Here is a 27,880-nt window from a genome sequence, read left to right on the forward strand (position 1 = left end):
GGGATTTTCTAAACCCCATTGAATCCAGAGGAGGGGAGAGAGAGAGAGAAAGAAAGAGGGAGTGTGTGAGGAGGGGGGATTTTCTAAACCCCATTGAATCCAGAGGAGGGGAGAGAGAGAGAGAAAGAGGGAGTGTGTGCACAGGAGTGGGGCTTTTCTAAAAGTTCCATTGAATCCAGAGAAGGGGAGAGAGAGAGAGAGAGAGAGAAAGAGGGAGTGTGTGCACAGGAGTGGGGATTTTCTAAAGTCCCATTGAATCCAGAGGAGGGGAGAGAGAGAAAGAGGGAGTGTGTGCACAGGAGTGGGGATTTTCTAAAAGTCCCATTGAATCCAGAGGAGGGGAGAGAGAGAAAGAGGGAGTGTGTGCACAGGAGTGGGGCTTTTCTAAAAGTCCCATTGAATCCAGAGAAGGGGAGAGAGAGAGAGAGAGAGAAAGAGGGAGTGGGGATTTTCTAAAAGTCCCATTGAATCCAGAGGAGGAGAGAGAGAGAGAGAGAGAGAGAGAGAGAGAAAGAGGGAGTGTGTCAGCACCTCTTCATTGGGTAATTAGGAAAGAAGACCACGAGACTCCATAGGTAGAAATCAAGTGTACTTTTACTAATTATAAATGATTAAAGGCATAGCGAAGCGAAAACTGATTATTTAGGTGCGAAAGCGATTGATATATAGAATAACCCATTCCCCACCCCTTGGCATCACAGTTACAGTCCAATCATAATTCTCCTAAGTGTCAGGTGTGAGATAACTTCAAAAGGCATCACTAAGATGGAATGTTGGTGCCGTTAGTCTTGGCGGGAACCTCCTCTGCATGCGTAGTCCGACAGGCAGCAGAGCTCCAGAATCTTCCTCCAGCACAATTAGTAAACCCCTCCCAAATACCATGCCCTCCCTCCCTGTTTCATGGCAGCCGAAGCAGCAGCAAAGCAGAGGCTGACATCGTATGTGCACAGGAGTGGGGATTTTCTAAAAGTCCCATTGAATCCAGAGGAGGAGTGTGTGTGTGTGTGTTTGTGTGTGTGTGTGTGTGTGTGTGTGAGAGAGAGAGAGAGAGAGAGAGACTATCACTAAGTGTTGTAGTTTATGATTCTTGATGAATGTATTCTATTTTATTTTTTTTATGTACACCGAAGACAAATTCCTTGTGTGTCCAATCACACTTGGCTAATAAACTATTCTGCTCTGCTCTGCTCTGCTCTGCTCTGCTCATTTCTATTTCAATTCTAATAAGGAGTTTAGCTTCTCTCTCTTGAAAATGTAAGCTAGCATAATGCAAGCTAGCTTTAGCTTTCAAACAGTTCATTTAGTGACCAAAGTTACAATGGCATTGAAAAAAGTGACTGATGACCATTTTTCACACTTAGCGACCATTTTCCACACTTAGCGACCGTTGAAGCATCCTCATGGTCACGTGATCAAAATTTTGATGTTTGGCAACAGATTCATATTTATGATGCTTTCAGTGTCCTGGAGTCATGTAATCGCCTTGTGTGACCTTTTGGCAAAATATAAAATTTTTAATCAAGCCGCCCCCCCCCCCGCCCCCAGTCAATGGTGTCCCTCTTTACCATCTGAAAAACTGGTCACCTTAGAATTAAGGCATGATAGTATTAGCTCTTTACCCATCTCACCAAGGGCACCTGGGAAGAAGCAATGTTCAATCAAACTTGGACTAAAAACACAGCCTAGAGAATTGCCTCTGCATGGCCCTGTGGGTACCTGACAACCAATCAGAATACAAGATCAAGATCAAAGGCCAGAGAGGGCATAAATCAGGGACTTTCGGCATCTCGCTCTCTTTTCTTCTATACCCAACACCTGGAAGCATGTGATCCCCCTTTTCTGTTCAGCAGCTCAAGCCATGTGATCCTGTCCACCATTAAACCATTTTTCCAAGCAGTCTCCATGCTTCCAGTGTCTTTTTCCCCAATTGGAACTGAACCCAGAAGGACATTTCTTCCAACAATAGCAACTTGAAGGATTAAACTCTAAGGATCAGGAATCAGATGGTTAGGAGATACAGATAAGCCCATAATTGGTTATGCTGATTAGTGACTGTTTACCTTGAAGAAGGCAATTATCACAACTAAATTCTTTAGCTTCTGAGTAGCAGTATTGAAGAAAAGTAATTATTTTGACCCATTTTAAACTATTTTCACAGGGGATTTGCAGAACAATTATTATATATAGCTACAGAGAAAGGAATAATGACCCCATGTATTCTTACTGGTGTAGAAAGTTATCACCCAGCCCTCTCCCAGAAAATGAAATATCCTAGGAAATATTGAAAAGGCAGAATATTACATTTCCCTGGATGTAAAAAGGAAGAAGAACCTGTTTTAAACACAGAGTAGCTCACTGCAGCTTCCTGCCACCCCCTTTGTCAATGGGCCATTAAGATGCCCAAGCCAGTCCCTTTATATAATAAAGAGTTCTCCACTTCAGCTCCAGGGTGATGGGATTAAGGCATGATTAGCCTTTACCCACTCACCATATGGCATCTGAGAACTCAACCAAACTCAACAGCCTAGAGAGTGCCCCTGCATGCCCCCATGAGAGTCTAACAACCAATCAGAATACATTTCTTACACAGGAACAGGAAATAAGGAGGTGGGGCTGAACAGATTATAAAAAGCTCAGCAAGCCCCTTCCTTGGCCTTCTCTTCTTCCTCACCCAACATTGAAGCATGTGATCACCTTTTCTGTTCAGGACTCAAGCCATGTGGTCCTGTCCACCATTAAACCATCTTTCCATGCAGCCTCCATGTCTCCAGTGTCTTTTTCCCCACTTGGAGCCGAACCCAGAAGGACATTACTTTCAATACTGGCTTCTGTGTTTTTTGATACCAACCTCAGTATCCCTCTTGATCACATATTAAAGCCCTGCATTGCTTGGATGCATGCTAACTGGACAATGATTCTTTTTATTTTACCTCCAGCTCATTAAGACGCTAAGGACTTTCCCCTAAACTTGCCATTAGCTTCTCTTGCAACTTTCGGTTGAACCTTCTCTGTAGCCATTCCACTATTTTAAATGTGCAATCATTTGGTTTCTGATTTTAATGTTGATTTCATATTTTGTTGTAAATCACTAATCTGCCAATCAATCTGACACTTGACTGAAATGCTGATTAAAATATGTCAACTACATATTCAATTGGTGGCAACACAGATGGGCCAGCTTTCTTCCTTCTGCTCAACTGTTAAAACAAACATAGCTTAAAAATGGGTTTCTGTTCATATCTTTAACTGGTATTTGCATTTTAGAATGCGGTTTTCCTTCCAGTAACAAGAACCACAAGGAAGTGAACATAAATTAGTATTTTTTTAAAACTAGGTCTCCCACCAAATGAGTAAGATTTAATTTTTAAAAAACAACATGTTTCACATTCTCAATGACAAATTGATGAAAAACTGCTTATGACTGGCTATCCTTTAAAAAAAAATTGTAATGTCATTGAAAAAAGAAAAAAAATTACTTCAATAGAAACAATATATATTTTTAAATAAGCATTTTTGACTTGCAAAAATCAGGATGATCATGATAAGTCAGCAAAGAATCGAAGTTTTCTGAACCTCCCTTCTTCCATTTAGTGCCCTCCTGAATTTTTGCAGCCTAGATATATTAGAACTCTTTTTCGTATAAAAAAATAAGATCAATGAATTACATTGTAGATCAATCAAAATTAAGTATAGAGCAATGTTCTTTTGACAGTGGTGGAGTGATGTTGTGATCTTGAACTAGAATTAAGAATGTGGATTCAAATCCATAATCATGAGATTTATGAAATGCTTTTGATCAGACGATATCCCCTCTCACATAATAAATTTCAAAGTTCTTGTAATAAACAACAAATAATCTAATGAAACATGCTCTAAGGTTAGAAGTCAGAAATAAGATTTAAGAGAGAGATAATAATATCAGTGGAAATCTCTAGATAGAGAAGAAAGAGTTGAATGTTCATGTATACTCCCAATATTTGTTTCCTTTTTGTTTGATTTTGTGTTGTTTATTTCTTACATTTAATTCTATATTTTTTTACTATTTTGTCCTAATATTTTGTTTTATTCAAATAAGTAATCAAAGAAGAAAAAATAATCATAACAACAATTTAACACAGCAATGCTTCAGAAATAGAAGAGGCTGCAGTATATATATTGCATCAGTGGAAAAAAAATAGAAACACAATAAAGAAATAAGAGCAATATCCAGAAGAAAACTGAAAGACTTTGTAAAATATTTGACTGCCTGCAAAAAGTGAGATGCAACATGTAGCTTATTACATTATCAACAATAGTTGTGAGATTTTTCTTCTGTATGTGATGAGGTAATATAAATAATTTGCAGTCCATGAAGTTATGCCATAATAAATTTGCTAACCACTTTCTAAAAAAACAAATCACATAACTAAGTTTTAAATCAGAAAGCCAAACTGAGCAATCTTTCATTTCACAGATTCATGTACAATTTCACAACTGTTCAATGTAGTAATATTTCTAGTCACTGAATTAGGACAGCTAGTTCCACCTTGGTTAATTTTGAAACTTGCACTGTCATCAACAATAGTACTACAGTCAGAGGTATTAAAACAACCAATTCTATTTTGCTTAATCTGAAGCTTGCATTTTGCCAACAAAAATATAACAACCAGAGGAGCAGTCAGGAGCATAAGTAGAGCTCTCTGAGCTGCAATGTAAACATCTTAGATGGACCTACTCATATCCCAAGCCTTCTTCCAGGATGCAGTAACTGAGAGTGGGAGAAAGAGAAGTTGAAGTTCTCATAGCTCCTCTTTCCCTTTAAGCAATAATGGGCCAGTTTAGAACCCTTCTCCTCACTCACCCAGAAACTTCTTTCTTCCCATGTAGTAAACCAATAGACTAGACTGTATTCCAATTTAGAATATTTCTGGATCTGCATATAGTTTTTGCAACTAATCTCAGAAAATTCCCAGTTGGCTACCTGGAAGTCATTTACTCTACAGCAGTGGTCCCCAACCTTTTTATCGCCGCGGACCAGTCAGCCTTTGATAATTTTACCGTGGCCCGCTGAGCGCGCGCAGGGGTGGGGGGGCGTTGTTCTGCAGCGATCATGGCCCCCAGCCATTAATGTCTAAACTGCTGCAAGATATACTTAAATATTGATAAAATGTGAGGGGGTGTACTCACTTCTGTGATATCTATCCATCCATGTCTGTCTCTGTCTCTGTCTCTGTCTCTCTCTGTGTATGTATGTGTGTATGCGTGTATGTGTATATATCCTCTATCTATCTATCATCTATCTATCTATTTATCTATTTATCCATCCATCCATCCATCCATCCATCCCTCTCTATCTATCAATCACCTATCCACCATCTATCTATCTATTCTAGCTGGCTGGGCAATTTGGGGAGTTGAAGTCCAAAAGTGTTAAAGTTGCTGAGATTGAGAAATGAGGACGAAACAAAGGGAAGAGAATGAAACAAGGTCGTAGAGAGAGATTGCAAAATGAAAGGGCAACTTCTCTTTTTATTTCCTACCACCCCCACCACCCCCACCGTGCCTCTCTGGCAATTGGCTGCCCAGGAGGTGGGGAGGGGAAGATGTTTCACAGACAGCTGCCACCCGCCCATCTCTCTCTCTCTCTCTCTCTCTCCGCCTCCCCATCTGACCTCGGCTGCTCCACGGCGGAGACCCCAGAAGGCAAGCAAAAAAAAAAGGGGGCTCAGGAGTGGGGGAAGGAAACAAACCCCATCACGTTCCTATCTGTGAAAGCTCCCCGCTCCCTTCCTGGGCAGCCAATTGCCAGAGAGGCAGTGTGTGTACGTGTGTATGGGGGGGGGGGTTGGCAGCCCGCGGCACGCCTAGTCCGCTGTGGAACGCGCTGCCACCCGCCCAGCGCTCTCTCTCTCTCTCTCTCTCTCTCTCTCTCTCCCCCCCCTCCAATCTCCCGCTTCTGCTTCGACCGGCCAGCAACTTGTCCCTGCTTGCCCGGGGACTGGCCTCTGATTGGCTGGCGGGGAGAAAGCCTCGCCAGGGAAGGAGGCGAGGACTCCGCGGTGACGTCATGGGGACGGCGCCCCCAGTAGCGGCGAACCGAACGCGCTCCGTCTCCACGGGCTACCAAGGCGGCCGGGCGGGCGGCCGGGTTGGGAGTGGGGTTGGACCGGAGAGGCCGGCTCTCGGGTTCGAGTCCCGGGGTTTGATCTCAGGCTGCGCGTGTGGGTGAAGAGGCAGCAGGGATCATGGCCCCCGCCGCTGCAGCAATCATGGCCCCCGGCCGCTGTGCGGCCCGGTGCCAGGTACTCCACGGCCCGGCACCGGTCCGCGGACCGGGGGTTGGGGACCACTGCTCTACAGTATATCTGAGCTACAAAAATCTGGTACAGCACTAGATGGCAACAAAGTTCCTGTATCTCTTGCCTCCACTAAACAGCATGCTTTTATTCCCTTGCAGATTCGCAAAAGAAAAGAGCAAACAAAGTAATGCCCAGAGATGCTGCCAGGGTCTTGCTTCCATATAACAGATTTGGGAAAAGCCATAAAAGAGGAAGTGAAAACAGCAACAGCCTCTGTTCCTTCTTTTTTTGATTTTGCTATTCTGTAGAACATGTAAATGAAGACTCAATGATCTAGGCCAACAGTATCTAAAAATGTTGAATCATGGCAATTGGATAAAAGTTTGGTCCAGTTGTCATGATTTAAACTTTTTAGATATTCTGTAGAAAGGTCTTTGAGTCTTCTGCTTCAAGATTACCATAGCAGGACTACAAAAACTCAGATCATTAGAGATATCAAGTTCAGGAATGCTGTTTTATACGTTTTTTGTGAACTCTATCAATTAGAGCATAAGTTCAATAAAACATAGTTCAATAAGTAATCACACAGCAAAATGTATGAATATAGACACTGACCTTATAAGAGTGCCGTATGTGTAGCTGCATTTCAGAATGATAGGCTTTGGATTTAGTAAAGGCTGTGTAATGAAAAATACTCTATGTTCCTTATTTCATAAGTGATGAAAACTTCAAATAGCAGCATTTACTCAATTAGTCCTTTGGGGACTTCCATTTCAATGTTTTACACCCACACAGAATTGGTTATGACCTACCTTGGTGTATTAGCAGGTTATTTGATGTTGAACTTACTTTCCTTTTGAATCAGTTTGATCTTGTGCCCCCCCCCCTATTGATGCTGATTCTTGTTTCACCCTGACTCTTCTGTTGCATTATTTCACTACACAGTTCTCAGATTATCATCCCCACTCAATAAAATGCAAAAACCACTAGATACTGCAGCAGTGAGATACTGAAAACTCTGTTGGTGGTATGACACAATTCAGACATTTTTAATAACTCCTGAAAGTAACAGGAAATAGGGGCAGGGGCAACACGATAACCTGATCCATAGAGTATATCCAAGAATACGCTGAGACTGGCTTTAAAATTATAATAGAAAAAAATCAGGGCAGTCTTCTACAGGATTACACATGATTAAAAAAAAAATACAAGAAATAATACTTATTTACAAGTTTTTCTCATATCTGATTGTAGAGAGTCAGTAACATGTAGATGCATGCAATTATTTTGGCTTCCTTTTGTCTATTGGAACCACAGTTTTGGTGTGGTTCAGCAGCACATTAACAGACCGCAGATGCAAGTATCTATTGCATTATCCTCTGGAACAAAACAATGGCTTTCATAACCTTCCTCTGGAATATATATACAGACACTCACAAGAGAGCATTCATCGATAGTTTCTTAAAAGAGACACAGCCCAACATTTCTGCAACTGGAAGAAAAATATTCCAAACTTCCCTAAAGGAAAAAGGTGAATATTGGTGATAGGAGATTCAATTCTTAGGGAAACAGAAACTATAGTCTGCAGATCAGGCAGTCAATCTAGGAAATTACATAGTCTCCCTGGAGCAAAAATCAAAGATGTAACTCTTTAATAAATAATCAACCCCACAGATTACTACTCCTTCCTTCTCCTACATAGGGGGACCAATGACACAACAATGAATATGAAAACAATAACAAGAGATTATGAACAGCTAGAGAAGAAAGTTAAAGAATTAGGAGCATAGGTAGTGCTTAAAAATTGGTGTTGTCAACAGAACTTTGGCTTCCTAGACCATGGTCTGCATTACTAGATAAAGGGCTACTGGCAAGCGATGGACAGGGACTGCACTTCACAAGAACTGGAAACAATATATTCGGAAAACAACTGGCTCATGTTATCCAAAGGGTTTTAAACTAAACTGGGGGGGAGGGGGTGAATCTTCATGACCTATAGAACCTAATTCCATGCAAAAACAACTAGACAACTAATCACATAAGGAGGAAGAGAGTAAAGACAAAAAATAAATAAAAAAGAAAAACAATGAAATAGAGAGTGATGAAAAGGATGGAAGTCCCAGTTACAAAGTAGGAGATAAAAGAAATCAACTCAAGACCAATAAAGGATTCCAATGCCTACACCACCAATGCTCAAAGGTTTAGGGGGAAAAACAGGGTGAACTTGAAGTATTAGTACATTGAAGGCAGATATGATATAATTGTCATTACTGAAACTTGGTGGGATGAAACTCATGACTAAAATGTACTGATGGAAGGATATAAACTATTCAGAAGAAACAGATCTAACAAAAGAGGAGATAGAGTTGCATTATATATAAAAGATCACTACATCTCTACACAAATCCACAAAACCAAGGATGAAAATCTCCTAGAATCCATATGGATCAATATAAAAGGGGAAAAAATTAACATTGCCATAGGTGTATACTAAGGCTATCCAAACCAAGCAGAAGAAAGTAGCTGAACTCTTTGCTAATCATTAATAAATGTATGTATAAAACATACCACAGGAGTAATGGAAGGCTTTAAGTACCCTGATATCAACTGGGAGGTAAACTCTGCAGCAAGTTGGGAACACATTACAATAGTAATGGGGGACTTTAATTACCCTGACATCAATTGGAAGAATTAACACCAAGTGAGAAACCAAATGGGTTTCTAACCAACTTAGCTGACAACCTTTGTCATCCAAAAGGTAGAGGAGGGAAATAGAGGAAAAACTACAGTTGATCTAATTCTTACTAATAGGAAGAATAATAGAGGGAGTTGAAGTTGCCAGAACCTTAGGCGAGAGTGACCATGTCATACTGGAATTAAATACAATGCAAACACAAGCAATAGAATATAATCCAATCAGTGTCTTAAACTTTAAAGAGCTGATTTTTAACAAACTCAGAGAGAGCCTAAGCAAATTTCATGGATAAAAATCCTAAAAGGGAAACAACTCAAAAAGTATGGGAAACACTGAAAATATAATGATAAAGCCCAGTCCACGCAATAATACTAAAAAAGAAAAACAAGAAATTGAAGAAGAAGCCAGCATGGTTATACAAGATCTATCAGATAAACTGAAAGACAAATAGAGAGACACATAACTAAGGCAGAATATCAGCAGATGCCCCAAATCTGCAAAGATGAGTCAGGAAAGCAAAGGATCAGAATGAACAAAGACTTGCAACAAAAGTCAAAGATAATTTTTTAAAAAATATTTCAACATATAAGTAACAAGAAAAAAACCAAGGAAACAGCCGGTGTACTAAAAGGGGAGATAGTAAGGAAGTAACAGACAGTAGAGAGAAAGCAGAGCTATTTATTTAACTCATTCTTTGCATCAGTCATCACACAAAAAGAAATTATAGCCACCTACCAAAAATATAACTGTAAAAACAGACTAGACATAAAAATTAAAATAAGAAGGAAATGGTAAGAGAACACCTGTCTGATCCTGATTAATATAATCACTGGGACTTTGTGGATTATATCTCAGATTTCTGAATAAATTGGCAGATGTTATCTCAGAACCATTGTATCATATCTTTAAAAATGTTGGGAAGCGAAAAGTAGTGGGGAATTACCAGAGGATTTGGAAAAAACTGATGTAGTTTCCATCTTCAAAAAGGAAAAAACAAACAAAAGGCAGGGATGGGTGTCAAAAGATTTTCCCTACCTATTCTGTGGGCGTGGCCTATTTTGTGGCATGTCTTGATGGTCATGTGACCAGGTGGGTGTGGCCAACTGTAAAATGTGGTAAAACTCACTTAACAACGCTCTTGGCTTAGCACCAACATTTTGGGCTCAATTGTGATCATAAGTCTCTTTCTTTCTTTCTTTCTTTCTTTCTTTTTCTTTCTTTCTTTACTTTCTTTCTTTTCTTTCCTCTTTCTTTCCTTTCTCTTCCTGTAGAAGGTGAGTACTTCCTACATTTTAACTTTTAAGCCCAGAAAAGCATGGAAAATGTGTGTATGCATGTATGTGGTGAGAGAGTCCTCCCAATCAACAGCTAGATCTTGTTCCCTCTGTGCATTTCCTAACCATAGAAAGACCAACAGATTCTGGAGATCATGAGGATTTTCCAGAGCAGAGGACCTTCTGTTAGAGAAAGAAGTGTGTTGTGTGAAATGGAATGGAAAAAGGTGAATGAGAGAGTTAAATGGGCAACATCTGGGAAGTCACTGAGCAAAGCCCTATGTTGGGAGATGCCCATACTCACTGCATAGGAAAAGCAGCAGGTCCTCTCAGAACTCCAAGGGTCTGAAAAACTGATAGGCAGAATTTTAAGAGGTGTCTATACTCATTGTATGGGGGGGTAGTGGGTCCTCCCAGATCACTTTTCCTTTTTGGTCCAAAACTGATAGGCAGTAGTTCCTGTTAAGGATGGTACCTGTACTCTGTGAGGGAACCAGAGACCTCCCAGATGCTTTTTTTTGTCTGAAAAGTGATAGGTGACAGATTTTTTTTCACCTGGCTAGGCCAAGGTGAATCCCACATTGGAAGGAGAACATGGGAAGCTGTAGCTTGAGAATTGTGACAGGAACCTCCCCCCCATGAGATTTAGGATATTTCTCAAGGCTTAGCATGAACAACAGATGCCTGCTCTGGTTGGTAAGAAAATGTGAATAAATTGGTGTAAAGAGTGGGCTTTGCTCAGGGACAAGATGAAGCTGGAAAACCAATTGACTAAATAAAGGTACTTACAAGAAAAGGGACCATATAAATAGGAATGTTGGGGCTTTTGTTTGTTTGTTTCCCTACCTTCCTCTGTCTTCACGTAGTAAGTTTGTTAAGATTTGTTCCTTCCCTAATTTAACTGAGATTTATGGTGGGACCAGTGTGTGTAAACCTGAGAGTACTGTTTTCCTTTTCTGTTTTGTTTTCTCTTGTCTTTGCATGTGTATGTGTATGTAAGTCTTTGTGTGTCCTCAAGAAAAATGTAACTGTTTGCCCAGGACCCCAAAAACCCATGTGGTTCTGCTTCACCATTAAATCATCTTTCCAAATAGCTTCCTGTTTCCAGTGTCTTTCTCTCCACTTGGAACTGAAACCAGATGGACATTTCTTCCAACAATATCATAGCTTAGAAACAGAAAGTGGAGAAGAAAACAAATGAGTTATACACTTCCCAGTTTAAGTAATATACACAATAATAAAAGAAATGGTTATAAATCCACTAAATTGAGGTTTTTAAAACAGTATTTTTCACATCGGGGCAACTTTAGGATATGTAGACTTTAACTCACAGACTTCCCTAGTCACCAGATTAAACTATCTGGCTCATGACATTCTGTCTCTTTAATACATCCAGAATTAGGACTCAGGGTGGCAGAAAGTACAAAGCGAGAGGGAGAGAGAGAGGGAGGGAGAAAGAGAGAGAGAGAGAGAGAGATTTGGTAGTTGTTAAGTGGCTGGTTGGAAACTGGAAACTGAGAGACAGTGAGTTTCTAGTCCTGCTTAGTCATGAAACCAGCTGGGTGACTTTGAGTGAGTCTGTCTCAGCCCAACCACCTTACAGGGAAGTTGTAGGGAACCTGGAGGGCAGTATTAGATATGTTCAGTGTCTTGAGTGATCAAATTTATTAAACAGTATTACAGTGTCTACTTTTAGAGGATTCTTATGAATGAATATCTGTAGAATGTACTATTAAATATTATGTACCCTAATTAAAGTGACTTATAGTATATCTCATGAAGTTTCCAAATCTGGTAAGATTTCCACATTTTCAAATATTTTGTTTTTCTTGTAAGGGACCAAAAGTAAATATGCATCGAAAACACAAAGGTATTCAGCTATTTAAAATATTTTAAACATTTTTGCCACCAAATTTTCTTGAAAGAGGCAGAACAACTCAGACCCAGAATTCTGGCATGGATTCTCAAGTATAGAATATGAAAACTAGCTATAAAAATGTGGAAATTAATTTCTTTGACAGTTGCAGGAGTGCTGCAGGCACAATGAAGTGAACAGAATTTGCTTATCAAGTAACTTTAGTACTTGTAAGTATTTGCTTACAAGTAACTTGTAAGTACTTCTACTTATAAAGTATTTTGCAATCCTTTAAGTAGTTACGATCACTGCACAGCTGTAAACTATGCTGAAATGAATCATTTGAATAGAATCCTATTATTTAGAATACAAAACAACTGATTACTTAATCTTCTTACCAACATATTTTCTAGAAGCAGTGCAGTAAATAACATTCTAATTATGAGATACAGTATATGTCTTATTTTATAGGTCTTAACTGCATCTATTTATTTTTAACAATGGTACACTTTTAGATGTATGGGAATGAAAATATGAATATATATGTAATACTTTTATATGTATGTAATATTTTACAGAAATATTATTTCATATTTAAAGATATCATGGCTTGGCATGGCATGGGCATAAAGTAGCATTGGCTGGCCTCAAGCACCAGTCTGCCTCACTCCATACTTGATGATTGGCTAATGTGCCAGCAAGTTTAATTCTTGGCAACACTGGCTGAGCCCCAACAGCACTACCTTAAACTCCAGCACTTTCTTGGCTCAGTCCCCAGTACTGGCATGCCTGGGCTTCCTAGTACCTGTCCATAGCACTTTCCAACCCATTCTTTGCTGTCAGCCACCTGCCTGCTTGCTTGGATTCCTGCCTCTGCCCAGACTGTTGCCCAGTTGGGGTGGCAGCAAGGAAGAGGGCAGTAATAAATTTGAGCTAATTGCAAAGTTATCAAATTTTGATCGCATGACTGCAAAGGCTGGTACTTTGAGAATAAAACATGTCAATTTTTTCAATGACATTGTACTTTTGAACAGTCACTGAACCAATGGACATAACTCAATGCCTACCTGATCAAGTAGGTAAAAATAACTACTGGCTGCTTAAAATAACAATTATTCTAAATATCAGAAAATATAGAAAAATCTAGCTGGATAAGGATGCCTTTAAAAAGCCTTGATTTTTCAGAGGGAGAGACACTGAGCAAGAAAGCAGAAGGCAGCAAGTCAATAAGCACAAGCAATAGAAAACAAGCAAGTAATAATGAAAGGGGCCTAGAGGCTAAACATATGAATAACAGTTGCAGGAATTGGCTATGTCTAATCTAGTGAAAAGAAGGAGTATGGGTGACATGATAGCAGTGTTCCAATATTTCAGAGGCTGCCACAAAGAAAGATCAATCTATTTTCCAAAGGACCACAAAGCAGGACAAGAAGCAATGGATGGAAACTAATCAAAGGAGAAGCACCTGGAATTAAGGAAAAACTTCCTAACAATGAGAACTATTAACCAGTTGAACAGCTTGCCTTTAGAAGTTGTGGGTGCTCCATCATTGCAGCTTTTAAAGAAAAAGTACCATATTTACTATAAGACACACCAGAGTATAAGATGCAACTTACAAAACAAGAAAAAAAATTCTACTTCTGCCTACTAGCATCCATCGGTATTCATCTGGCTAGTGTCCTTGCAGCAAATAGCAAACAGCCTGGTCATCTTCAGCACGTTATTGCAGCCTGATTCAGCACAAGCAGCTGATTGGTGAGTAAATCAACCTCCCGGAATACCCCAATCAGTGGTTCCATGCTGCAGGGATTGCCACAGACCATTGCTGCCTCCGTGCCTCGTGTTTTCGGGCAGTTCCAGATGGCAGGGATCAGGAGCAGCCTCACTTCCACTCGGAGTTTGCGAATAAGAGGCCATCAGTAATACAGAAACTGTCTGGTAATATCTGCCAATGTAAAATCCATCAGCATCAAAGATACTCTTGTTAGGACTCTATCATTGAATTGACATCATACTAAAGCTGTAACCAATTTTGGGGGGTTTAGTATATTATAAAACCAATTCAGCCTATAAAACTAGTAAATAAGACACAGTTCTCTGAGTTTACATAAATTAAAAATTCCCACTATCTGGAACTGCCCAAAACCACCGCTACCAAACCCCAGCATGCAGAGGCTGAGAACGTGATACCCTTTTTTGTCCCTGATACATATTGCAGAGCTGCATCCCCTCCTCCTGCTTTTCTTCAGACTTACCTTCTCTTTCCTTCAGGCCAGATCCATCGCCCGGGCCAGGAGCAGAAACCGACTGCCTTCCATCTGGGTCATCTGGAAAGAGTAAGCTAAGCGGTGAGCCTCCCATGCAGCACCTACTTCACCAACTGAATCGCAACTTCCGCAATTTCCCTGGGCGCTTCTGGAATCAGGCTCTGACCGAGGCAGCAAAAGCACAGGGGCTTACCAGGAAGCCTGGCATCATGTTTATGAGATGGCATTGGCCAGGAGGACTGAAGTGCTACATCTCTATTGGGCCTTGTTGCAAAAAAGCCAGGCTTTCAATGCCTACGGCTATAGTAGGAAGACGGGAGCATCTTGGGAGTGAAGCCTTTCGGTGCCAAGTCCCTCTTCTGCAGCCATAAAAATCATACCCCCACCCCACCCACTCCAGTTAAATGCACGTAGGGAGGTAGGATTTGTTTTAAATGGATGAAAATATCTGTGCTGCTTGTTATCAAAAACTGACTGGAAGCAAGGCTGCTGCCAATCCCTGCCACCTGGAACAGCCAAGAAATGTGACGCCCAGAGGCCGAAAATGTTCCAAGAGGGGGCCGGTGGGTGGGCAGGGCTACATTTGGTGTATTAGACACACCCAAATTTTCACCCTCTTTTAGCGGGGAAGTGCATTTTATACTCCCAAAAATACGGTATATAAGAATGAAAAATATAATATCAAGAGAATGAATGAAACCCCCCCCCAAAAAAAGAGAAGATCTGTTAATGTAGAAGTATGGGTTGCTTTTGCTTTAACAGGAACTCCCCTTTGACTCCATGGTTTAGGTTTATCACATTGAGACATAAGGCTACCAAGGACATTCTCAGTAAAGCAGAAGAAGATGGATCAGGAAGGATAGATGATGAAACTTGTAAGCCAAGTCATCTGTTAAAACTCACTTTCCCAGCTTCAGCCCACATGGGAGGAAACAAATGGTGGATATATTTCCCACTGGCAGAACTTTCATCAATTTGTCCCCAATGGTGATTGCAAGCACGCAGTAATTGGAACCATGCAAGTTATGGCAGCCTGCTTTTCTGCTGATTCATGGATATAGCAATAACAATAAACAATTGCACTTCACAGTGCTTTACAGCCCTCTCTAAGCAGTTTACAGAGTCAGCATATTGCCCCCAACAATCTGGGTCTTCATTTTATCAATCTCAAAAGGATGGAAGGCTGAGTCAACATTGAACATCATGAGATTCTAACTTCCAAATTGCAGGCAGCCGGCAGTCAGTAGAAGTAGCCTGCAGTACTCTATTCTAACCACTGCACCACTGCGGTTCATGTATGTCTATGGATATTATGTGACTGTACAGTGACATGCTGTGAGGTTTATGGCTGATGAGGCAGTCCTCTCCCCCGACACCCCACTGACTAAAGCACTTTCTTTCGCCTGCCTGTGCTCGTGGCAGCCTGCCTAAGCTCTGCCGCAGGCACAGGTGGGTGAAAAAAAGTGACTTTCGCCCACCTGTGCTGGCAGGCTGCATGGACACAGGCGGGTGAAAGGCGGGTGAAAGAAAGTCTCTTTCACCCTCCTGTGTTGGGGAGCTGCCGCAAAGACAAAGGGGGCGAAAGAAAGTGACTTTCGCCTGCCTGTGCTAGCGTGCTGCCATGGACACAGGCCGGCGAAAGAAAGTCTCTTTCACCCGCCTGAGCTGATGGGCTGCCATGGACACAGGGGCAAAAGAAAGTGACTTTTGCCTGCCTGAGCTGGCGGTCTGTCATGGACACAGGCGGGCAAAAGAAAGCAAGCGCCGCAGGCTGGACTGAAGTCAGAGGTAATGCCCCTCCGGCCGGGTAAGGCAGGGTGCCCTCCCTGCCTCTCCTACCCCCTTTTCTCTCTTCACTCAAACAAACTCTCTCTCTCTCAAACAAACAAACACACACACACACACACACACACACACAAAGTTGCACCAGGAGGATTAAGTTTGATGCCATCCCTCCCTCTGACCCACATACCTTTTCCAGTTGTTTCAGAGAGGATTTCAACTCTGCTCTTGCCTGCCATCATGAAAGAAAAAAAAATGCAAAAGGAAAAAGGCAAGAGCTGAGGTCAGGCTGGGCTAGTTGCTGCCAGAGTCACCGTGTGGATCACTCTGCTTAACTGTTTAAAAAAGCCTCTAAAAATGCCCTCTACAGGAGGAGGCAGGAGAATGACGTGCTTATCTACATCAGGAATTTTTCGGCTTTTAACCCTTGCTTAACTCTGCTTGAGTGATCATAAAGTCAGACTAGATGAGGCATGTGGTTCTTCTGCCTCCTCCTGTAGAGGGCGCTTTTTTAGAGGCTTTTTAAACCGTAAGCACTAAGCAGAGTCATCCACTGTGACTCTGGCAGCAACTAACTCAGCCTTTTCTCTTTTACATTTTTTTCTTTCATGATGACAGTGGTGAGGCTCTGTCTCCTCTACCTCCCCTGACTGCACGTCCCTGGTGAGGTACAATTTGTTGCATTCATTTTTGCTAAGTGAAAAATGGAGAGCAAGATGCCAATCACCTGCCCTACCCTAGGCTACTGCAAGTTGGATAATACCTCTACTTCACACCCATTTGTAAAAGACAAATGCCAATCAGCTTTGTGTACAACTTGTCCCTTGTAAAGGGCATTAGAACTTTTTCAATATTTCCCCTGCCATCCTTTGCTTGGGTTATAAACATTAGCTTTTATTTCAACCTTCCCTTTACTGGAGAAAGTAAAGAAGAGAAAGGATCAGGTCCCATTAATGGGGAAATGTCCATTCACAGCCCAGATAGAATTCCAGACTTTCCAAACTAAGACCCAATGCATAGTGTTTTCCTTTAGCATTATAGCTAAATGTAATGTATGAATCAAATAAACTGTGGTCTATTCAAAACATTAATTTAAAAAAAAGGGTTTATCTGATGTCTGAACTCTTTTTTTTGTAGAAACAAAAAAGTTTGTTAATTTCAATAAGTCAACATACAATCTGTTTATTTTTAATTTATGTAAACTCAGAACTGTGTCATTTTTTAATTGAACATCTTAATCTTTAAAAACAGAAAGAAAAACACAACAAGAAAAAACAAAACACAAAACGTACATAACAATCTAATATAATTATACAGCCTTCTGTATCGGCCTTCATATTTAGCCTTTCTAGTTCCCATTCTGCATTGCCTTCATATTGCTTTTACTTTGTCCTATAATAACAACAATAGTAGTAACATTATAATAATATTATTTATTTATTTATTTTTAAATATAATTTTTTTATTTTCCATTTTCATAACATATAATCACATGTATACTATTACATAGCCAATATCATCTTGTGTTAATTAATAATTACATCAGTTCATCTTGCCATCAACTCCCGGAAAAAAAAATAAAAGAAAAAGAAAAACCAATTATTGGCACTAAACTTTATCCTTTTTAAAGAACATTTGCATAATCCACCATATTTTATCAAAATGCCTTAAACCTTTGTTGCAAGTCCACCATATATGAAAATATGTAGCGTCCACAGAGTAACATCTCCAGCATTTAGGTTGTAAATTGGGATACTAGAAGCCAACTTTTAGGATCTAAATGCCATCTATAAACATCTTATAAAAGTTTTCTCTTAAGTTTTGGGGCCTGTGTAAATTTTACATTTCTTACCCAAATCCTTTCCCATGTATCCAACATTATTGGTTCTTCAATATTTTGGGCCCATATAATTATATTATTTATATCATCATTATATTTACATATCTATTTTCTGTTTTGGCTTCTGTTTTCTAGCCACTTATAAATTCTATACTATATTTTATAGAAATCTGATTCTTCTCTTTCTTTTAGCTCTATTGTCATTTTGCCATCTCTGCACATTTAAGTACTTTTCTAATTATTGTTTCATCTGCAGGTGTATTGATTTTTTTCCAGTGTTGTGCAAAAGGGAGGGAGGGAGGGAGAGAGAGAGAGAGACAGACAGAGAGAGAGGGGGGAGGGAGGGAGGGAGGGAGGGAGGGAGGGAGGGAGGAGGGAGAGAGAGAGAGAGAGAGAGAGAGAGAGAGAGCGAGAGGGAGAGAGAGAGAGAGAGAATGTAATGACTCCTCTCCTAACTTGAGAAAGTAAAGACTCTTGAAACGGATTATTTCAAAAGGAACCTTTAATCAGGCAGGATGGAAACCATTAGAAGCAAAGCAGCATCTGAAAACCTTTAGGCCAGGCCCTTTGTCCGAATGCAGATTCTGACCAATACACAAGTGTGAAGATGTTTCCTTAACTCTTCTGCCCTGGGAGTCAATAAAACACATGTTCCCACGTCTAATTAGACATCAAAGTAATATATCCCACATGGCTATCATAAACATCCCTCCCGTGACAGGAAACCAGTTGTGAAGTTGTAAAACTCAGTTGTTACAGATGTAGCTAATGATTTGATGTGTTGATGTTTGATGTTTAATAAATTTATAGACCGCCCAATCCTGAAGGACTCTGGGCGGCTTACAACAATGTATTTAAAAAATAAAAAAGTTAAAAACACTGAAACATAGATTAAAAAGACCACAACATACACCCAGTCTAATCGGGGCTGGAACTCAATCATGAGTTCAACAGCCCGGGGCCTTGGTACACCCAATATTGCTCACGCGGCTGCATTCTGGACTAGCTGTAGTCTCCGAACACTTTTCAGGGGCAGCCCCATGTAGAGCGTATTACAGTAGTCAAGGCTTGAGGTAACAAGGGCGTGAGTGATTGTGTGAAGTGCCTCCCAATCCAGATAGGGCCGCAACTGGTGCACCAGGCGAACCTGGGCGAAGTCCCCCTGGTCACAGCCGACAGGTGATGTTCTAACGTCAGCTGTGGGTCCAGGAGGACTCCCAAGTTGTGGGCCCTCTCTGAGGGGAGTAGATTCTCACCCCCCAGGCATAAGGATGGACTACCGAACTGTCCTTGGGAGGCAACATCCATAGCCACTCGGTCTTGTCAGGATTGAGTGCGAGTTTGTTCACCCCCATCCAGGCCCTGACAGCTTCCAGGCACTGGCACATCACTTCCACCGCTACACTGAGTTGGTATGGGGTGGAGAGATACAACTGGGTATCATCCGCATATTGATGGCATTTGATCCCGTGCCGATGAATGATCTCACCCAGTGGCTTCATGTAGATGTTAAATAGGAGGGGGGACAAGACTGAGCCCTGTGGCACCCCATATTTAAGGGGCCTAGGGGTTGACCTCTGTCCCCCAACCAACACCGACTGCGACCTGTCGGAGAGGTAAGAGGAGAACCACCGTGAAACGGTGCCTCTCACTCCCACCTCTTCCAGCCATCGCAGAAGGATACCATGGTTGATGGTATCGAAGGCCGCTGAGAGGTCAAGGAGCACAAGGATAGAGGAGTATCCTCCATCCCTGGCCCACCAGAGATCATCGATCAGCGCAACCAAAGCGGTTTCGGTGGAGTATCCAGGCCTGAATCCAGACTGAAAGGGATCTAGATAATCTGCTTCATCCAAGGTCCGTCGGAGTTGTAGGGTCACCACCTTCTCAACAACCTTCCCTAAAAATGGGAGGTTGGAGACTGGACGATAGTTGTTGAGAATAGCTGGGTCCAGAGAAGGCTTCTTAAGGAGGGGTCTTACCACCGCTTCCTTCGAGGATGGCGGGAAAGATCCCTCCTGCAGAGACGAGTTAGTAATCCTCTGGAGCCAGCCTCGTGTTACCTCCCTGCTGGTCGAAACCAGCCAGGAGGGCACGGATCCAGCAAACAGGTGGAGGCACTCATTGCCCATGGCCTTGTCCACTTCCTCAGGGGTGACAAGCTGGAACTCGTTCCAGGAAATCTGAGCAAGACTTCTCTTGATACCTCCATTGGTACTGTCCAACTGGAGTCTAGGTCTGTCCGAATCTGAGTGATTTTTTCCAACAGAAACTGAACAAACTCCTCAGTCCCTCCCTGTAAGGGTTCCACGCATCCTCCCCTTTTAGGAGGGAATGGGTTATTCTAAACAGGGCGGCTGGGCGAGATTCTGTGGATGCAATAAGAGCGGAAAAGTGTGCACATTTTGCCACCCATATTGCCACTAAATAAGTCCTAATAAAGGCTCTTAGTAGTGTTTGGTCAGATTCGGAGTTGCTAGCCCTCCAACGTCACTCTAGGCGTCTCTTTTGGCGCTTCATCTCCCGGAGTTCCTCGGTAAACCAAGGTGCCCTCCTGGATCCACTGCCGCGGAGAGGCCACAAAGGCACAATCCGATCCAGAGCCCAGTCGCCGTTGCATTCCAGCTGGCGACCAAGGCATCTGTCGGAGTGTGGGCAAGAGAGTCGGGTATCTTCCCAAGCTCCATCTGAAACCTCAGTGGGTCCATCAGGTTCCTGGGGTGGAACCATTTAATTGGCTCCACCTCCCTGCGGAGGGGGAGTAGCTTCCGAAAGTCAAGCCTCAGCAGGAAGTGAACTGACCATGACAAGGGTAAGGTCTCTATCCCCCTTAGTTCGAGATCATGTCTCCACTCCCCCGAGAGAAACACAAGATCGAGTGTGTGTCCCACTCTATGAGTCGGACCCTGAATTATCTGGATCAAGTCCATGGTTGTCATGGAAGCCATTAACTCCTGTGCTCCATCAGAGCGTTTGCCCAGTGATGGCAAGTTGAAGTCTTCCAGTACTATTAGTCGGGGAACTCAACTGCCAACCCGGCTACTGACTCTAGGAGGGCAGGCAGGGCTGTTGAGACGCAGCTGGAAGGTAGGTATGTCAGAAACAAGCCCACTTGAACCCCTAGGTCCAACTTCAAGAGCAGAGACTCACACCACACAGTCTCTGGAGCAGGGATCCTGTAGGAACTAGCGACCTTCGGATAATAACTGCCACTCCCCCACCCCTTTACTGGTGTCGAGGTTGATGGAGCACCTGAAACCCTTCTGGGCACATTTCCGAGGGGGGCTCCTCCCTCATGTCCCAGCCAGGTTTCAGTAATACATGCCAGGTCCACCCCCATCAAGTATTAAGTCCCAGACGGGGGGCTTTATGGATCATAGACCTGGCATTTAGCAACAGCAATCTGAGGCCAGGGCCCTGGCTTCTCTTGTCACCAGGACCTGGAGTTGAGCTTACAGGGCCGGAAGAACAGATCGCTTTAACATAGCTAGCCTCCTTCCCCGGTAATGGCTAGTTCTGTAGCCCATCATACCTGCCCTTCCCAACCATGACCGGGATGCTCCGACCCGCCCCCATCCCCGTAGATCCCCCTCTCCCTCCCATGGCCCCCGTTTTTTGGCAGACCACATCTATCAATCATTCTAGGGTCAGAGGCAGGCCTGGGCCCCCTACCACTTCTGCTTATGCACTCAGTGGAGGGGGCACCCAGCTGTGTTCCTGGCCTTCTCATGTATACTACACACCATTCTCTCATTCATATCCCACTGTAATCATTTAAAACATTACAAAGTTACAAAACATGGTAATATAAAATTAATTAATTTAAAATTAAAAGTGGGCTCATTCATCGTCATTCACACCATACATACTTCATCCCAGTAAAAATTGCGCAGTTCTCAATTTCCACCCAAGCGAATTTGTGCAGTTTGGAGCCAGAGCTGGTGTTGATATGGGAGGGGAAATTGTCAGTCTCTCTCTCCCTCATGGGTCCAGAAGTATAAACTGCAAAGTGGGGGGCAGGAGGTCCAGAGGCTGAGAGTGGCCAGAGCGGTTTCAGTTAAAGAACGTGGTTAAAGTCACGACCGCTTCCCCCCACTTCTTGTCGTTTCCTTTCATCGTATGCACGTGACGCAGCAGGCTAGAGTTGCCAGCACGCAAGACAGTTTATAATCATTAAACTGATGATGTTTTTCGAGAGGCAGACCAGAGGAGGAGAAGGTGAAATAAGTTGGGGCCAAAAATGGCGGCTACTGGGGGGAAAGTTCCAACCCCCAGGTGCACTGCCCATCCAAATTTTCAGCGCCAGGGGTAGGGCGATCAAAAAAATGGGGCTGTCAAAATGGGCACCTCTAAGAAAGCAATAGATGATACTAGGCGCGCCGGTCACCGCACACCAAACAAGGAAATAGGTGGCGTAAAGCCTTGCAGCGGCAACAGCAAGGCCAAGAGAAGTCCGAGAGGAGGGAGGGGGGAATCTAGGAGAACTATGGCGGCGGCGAAGAACCAGCCACCCAGTCCCGATACCCATTGTCCCAATGCTCACCGCTCCCTTTTTCGGGTGAGGTATAAACCGCCTTGCTGGTGCAGTCCAAGACCAGCCTGGCGCCTCCCCCCCGGCAGCAAAAGCCGGCAGCCCTCGCAATGCTGCCACTGTCATCGTTCGCACAGCACCGCCGTCGCCAGCTGGTGCAGGAACACCAAAGCCGAAGTCGCCATCCAGGGGCCCCCTGGGAGCGACCCCCCCCCAGGTGATCACTTCTCTGTGATGTCGGATGGTTGATCTCCTGCCCAGGTCTTCTATTGCGATAACTAGAGTCTCAGACCCTTGCATTTTTGTCCGTTTGTTCTTTCGAATTTAACTCCGAGGCTCCCCTCCTCCCAAATGAATGGCAGTTCACTTTTAGGGATCTGATATGCTGCCGTTCTTTAGAAAAAGGAGAGATCCACCTGTGAAAAAATAGGAAAAGAAATTGCATCATAGTATTTTACCAAGGTTTGTCAGGGTATTGGGAGTGAATTTTTTCAATAGGGCAAGGGCCCTAATGTGGTACTTCTCTACCCATTCATTTTGGGCTGAAGGTAAATGTTTCCAAGCAACTAAGTATTGGGGTTTCCCCCTGTGGGTCCTAGAGTCCAGGATTTCCTTAATTTCAAAATGTTGTTCGCCTTCTATCATGATAGGAACAGGAGCTGTAGGTCCATTTGGTCTGAGTTGTGAGATTACTTCTTGTTTGAGTAAACTAATGTGAAACACTGGATGGACTTTCCTGAGTGTCTTTGGAAGGAGTAATTCTACTGTTACTGGGTTGATAACTTTGGTGATCGGGAAAGGTCCGATGAAATGTGGTCCTAATTGCTTTGATGGTTGTAACAACTTTAGGAATTTTGTTGATAGATATACTCTATCTCCAACATGGAAGGATTTGGGATCTACTCTTCTTTTTGTCAGCTTGAGTTTTGAAAGCCTCTCTAGCTCCCTGTAACGCTAATCTAACCACTGGCCATGTGTTTCATAGGTTGTCTATCCATTCTTTTAGTGAGGGGATGGTGGGTTCCTCTGTGGGTAGTTCAGGCATGGGGTTGAAATCCTGGCCTGTTGCAACTCTAAAAGGGGTGAACCCAGTGCTTGAGTGCACAGCGTTATTGAAGGCCACTTCTGCAAAAGGTAAAAGATCAACTCGGTTGTCCTGTTGAAAATTAATAAAACATCTTAAGTATTGTTCTAGAACCATGTTGTGATTTTCAGTTTGACCATTGCTGCACAGATAGGACTGGAGCTCAGTCCTTGGGTGGTACCCAGTAAGTTTAACAATGCCCCCCAAAATTTTGAGGTTAATTGGACCCCTCTGTCGGAGATGATTCTCTGTGGGGCTCCATGAAGGCAATAAATGTGTATCAGGAATAACTTGGCTAGATTTTTGGCAGTTGGGATCTTTTGGTATGGTATAAAATGTGTCTGTTTTGAAAACAAGTCTTTTACGACCCAAATGACAATATTCCCTGCACTTTCTGGTAGTTCAACAATAAAATCCATCGCTATCTCCTTCCAGGATGCTGAGGGTTCAGCTACTTCCTGTAACAGTCCTGGCATTTTGCCTTGGCGTCTTTTGGCTGCTGCACATATTGGACAGCTGGTTACATAGCTCTCTATGTCCTTTTTAGTGATTTCCTTTTTCTTACCATGAAAACTTTTTATTTTCCATTTTTATAATATATAATCACATGTATACTATTACATAGCCAATATCGTGTTGTTAAATATTTACATCAATTCATCTTACCATTAGCTCCCCCCCCCCAAAAAAAATTATAGGCTCTTCTGTTCCCTATACACCATATTTGTACCTTATCCAACACTTTCTTCTCCCTCTCTCCTCCCCCTCCCTCCCTTTCTTCCCTCCATCATCCTTTCTACTCTACTTCCCCTTCCTTTCTCCTTCTCCTCTTCCCCTTTCCACTCCTCCTTATTCTCCTCGTCTTCCCTCCCTGCCCTCTCTCATACCCCCTCTTTCTACCTTACTTCTCTCCTCTGCTTCCCACTCTTCCTCTCATTCACTTTGTGTATTTCAGCTTCTGAGCAAGCTCCATTTTGTGTTGATGGTATTTATAATTCGATTTCAATATACATAACATATCTTGCTCCTTCTTTGTTTAAAAAAAATAAAACAAAACAGTATACATGTATAATCACAGTGCTTTTAAACCCAACTCCCCTTCAAGCCTAATTTGGTTACAAATTTACTTCCCTCCCCCCAGACCTCCCCCCCAGACCTCCCCAACCTTCCCCCCCACTGACTCCCCAGAACCAATACAAGGTATAAGTCTTTAACAAAAACAGTCTAGAATATATTTAGAAAGAAATTAAAAAGTTAATAATGTCTTTCAATTGAGCTTTAGCTCCTACTTGCTAGGCTAACTCTAGACAGTTTATATCATTCCTGGTCTTAATCATAAACTATCTGAAATTTCTTAGTCCCATATTTATTTTGAATATAATCAATCCATCTTCTCCAGTCTTGTTTATATCTCTCGTTTCAATGATCCTTAAGATATGCAGATTTTAGCCATCTCGGCTAGGTTTGTTACTTTCAATGTCCATTCTTGGATAGTAGGCAAATCTTCCTTCTTCCAGTATTGCTCCACCAACAATCTAGCTGCAGTTATTAAGTGCAAAATCAAATTGATCTCTACAACTGTACAATCAGTAATAATACCTAACAAAAATAACTGAGGGGTAAACTTAATCCTTTTTTAAAGAACATTTTGCATAATCCACCATATTTTTATCCAAAATGCCTTAACCTTTTTGGAAGTCCACCATATGTGAAATATGTAGCATCCACACAACTACATCTCCAGCATTTAGGTTGTAAATTCGGATACATAGAAGCCAATTTTTTAGGATCTAAATGCCATCTGTAAAACATCTTATAAAAGTTTCTCTCAAGTTTTGGGCCTGTGTAAATTTTACATTTCTTACCCAAATCTTTTCCCATGTATCCAACATTATTGGTTCTTCAATATTTGAGCCCACTTTATCATACAGTCTTTAACTAATTTTGTTTCCGAGTCCATTTTATTAGTACATTATATAATCTCTTTATATGCATTAGACTTTGATCTCTAATTTGTTTGAGTAAATTATCCTTGACTTGCATGAAGCCAATTTTTTATCTATTTTCCATCTGGCCTGTAACTGCCCATACTAAAACCATGTTTGAATTACCTTTTCCTCTTTTAGTACATCCAAGGGTTTTACACCTCTTTCTAAGGTAAGAAGTTGTCTGTAAGTAGTTACATCCTGTTTTTGTACTATGTTCATGTTTTCTATTGCGAGTCTGGGGATTGCCCACATGGGTATCTTATCATTTAGTTTGTATTGATATTTTTTCCAGACGTGCAGTAGAGCATTCCTTAAAATATGACTTTTGAAATTCTTGTCCACCTTTTTGTTATATAGCAGATAAGCATGCCAACCATATATCAAATCATGCCCCTCAATATTAAGTGTTCTATCATCTGTTAAATTAATCCAGTCACTAATTACAGATAAAATTACTGCATCGTAATATAGTTTTAAATTGGGTAATTTCAAGCCTCCTCTCTCACGCACATCTTGCATTATTTTTAGTTTTACTCTCGGCTTCCCTGCCCATACAAATTTATTAATGCCCTTCTGCCATTCTAGCAAGCTCATATCTTTTTTGAGTATTGGTAACATTTGAAAAAGAAATAAAAATTTAGGTAAAATATTCATTTTCACTGATGTTCTTCCCAAGAAAGATAACTGTAATTTCTCCCATTTTTTCATCTCTGTCTGTATACTATGCCATAGTGGTTCATAATTATACTTATATGACTTCCCATTTGAGATTGAGATATAAACTCCTAAATATTTGACCTTTTAACTATTTCACATCCTGTCATTCCTTCTTGTTCTTCCCTTTGTTTAGTATTCATATTTATAGCTAGTATTTTTGTTTTCCCTAAGTTTATTTTAAATCCTGACACTTGACCATATTGATCAATCATGTCATTAAAGCCTTACTAGATTCCTGTGATTGGGTTAATGTTATAACCAAATCATCCGCAAAAGCACGTACTCTATATTCTTGCTGCCTAATCTTAATTCTCTGTAAATCCTCTGAACCCCGTATTTTATTCAACAATAATTCCAAAGTTATGATAAACAATAATGGGGACAAGGGACAACCCTGCCTTGTACCTTTTTCAATTTGAAATGAAACTGTTAAACTTCCATTAATTTGAGGTTTTTGTTGCTGATATATTCTTTAATTGATTGTAAGAAGTGCTCTCCTATTTGCATTTTTTGCAATATTTTCAGCCTGCCTTTAACTGTTTAATTACCTGTAGAATTTCCCCCAAAGTTCTTGGTTGGTTCAGTCTTTCCTTCTGCTCATCTTTAACTATGGGTATTTTTTCTTTGTCCAGGTATCTGCCTATATCTAGGCCTTGAATTTTATCACTCTTGTACAATCCTATAAAGAATTCATGAAATACTTTTGAATCTCATCCTGTTGATACACCTCCTTCCCTTTATAATGTAATTTCGATACATTACGAAATCTCTGTTTTTTCCTAATCAGATATGCTAACCATCTACCAGATTTATTTGCATTACAGAAAGTGTTATGTTTGCATATAGCAGATTGGTAGCTACCTGGTCTGAAATCAGCATATTAAATTGGTTTTTTAATAAAGTAATTGTTTCTTTAATCTTTTTATCTCCTGGTTTTAAAATTAACTCCTGCTCTTTCTTCCTAATTTCATCTTCAAGTTCAATTCGCTTTTCCTCTGTTTACGTCTATGTAATCTATTTAGATTTATCAAAACTCCTATCATACGCTTTACTGGGTCCCATACTATTTCCATAGATGTACCCTTGTTCATATTAAAAAGAAAGTATTCTCTTAACAATTTTTTACATTCATTAATATTTTCTCATATCTAAATATATTTTCATTCAATCTCCAAGTCCTTCTTGCTTGCATCCCAACTCCCAACTCCATCCAAACCGGATATGATCTGATAAAACTCTGGAACATATCTTTGTCTTCTTTACCCTAGAAAGCAATCCTGGAAAAGGATTGGTGTCTATCAGAAAAGAAGGTAAATTCGTATTCTTCTGCATTCCTTTCTCGCCAAATATCTCTCAGTTCGAAATCATCAATCATGTCAAAAAAGGACTTAGGTAGTTTCGCTCGCATTTGAATATTTTGCCGAAAAGCCTTCTTGTCTTTCTTGGTATCAATAATGCCATTCCAGTCACCCAATAATATGCAGGATCTATAATCCCAATGTACTAATTTAGCATGGAGCTTTCTATAAAATTTATCTTGTTGATTGGGAGCATATATTCCCAGTAGCA

Source organism: Thamnophis elegans, chromosome Z, assembly GCF_009769535.1.
Source record: "Thamnophis elegans isolate rThaEle1 chromosome Z, rThaEle1.pri, whole genome shotgun sequence".
Taxonomy (NCBI): domain Eukaryota; kingdom Metazoa; phylum Chordata; class Lepidosauria; order Squamata; family Colubridae; genus Thamnophis; species Thamnophis elegans.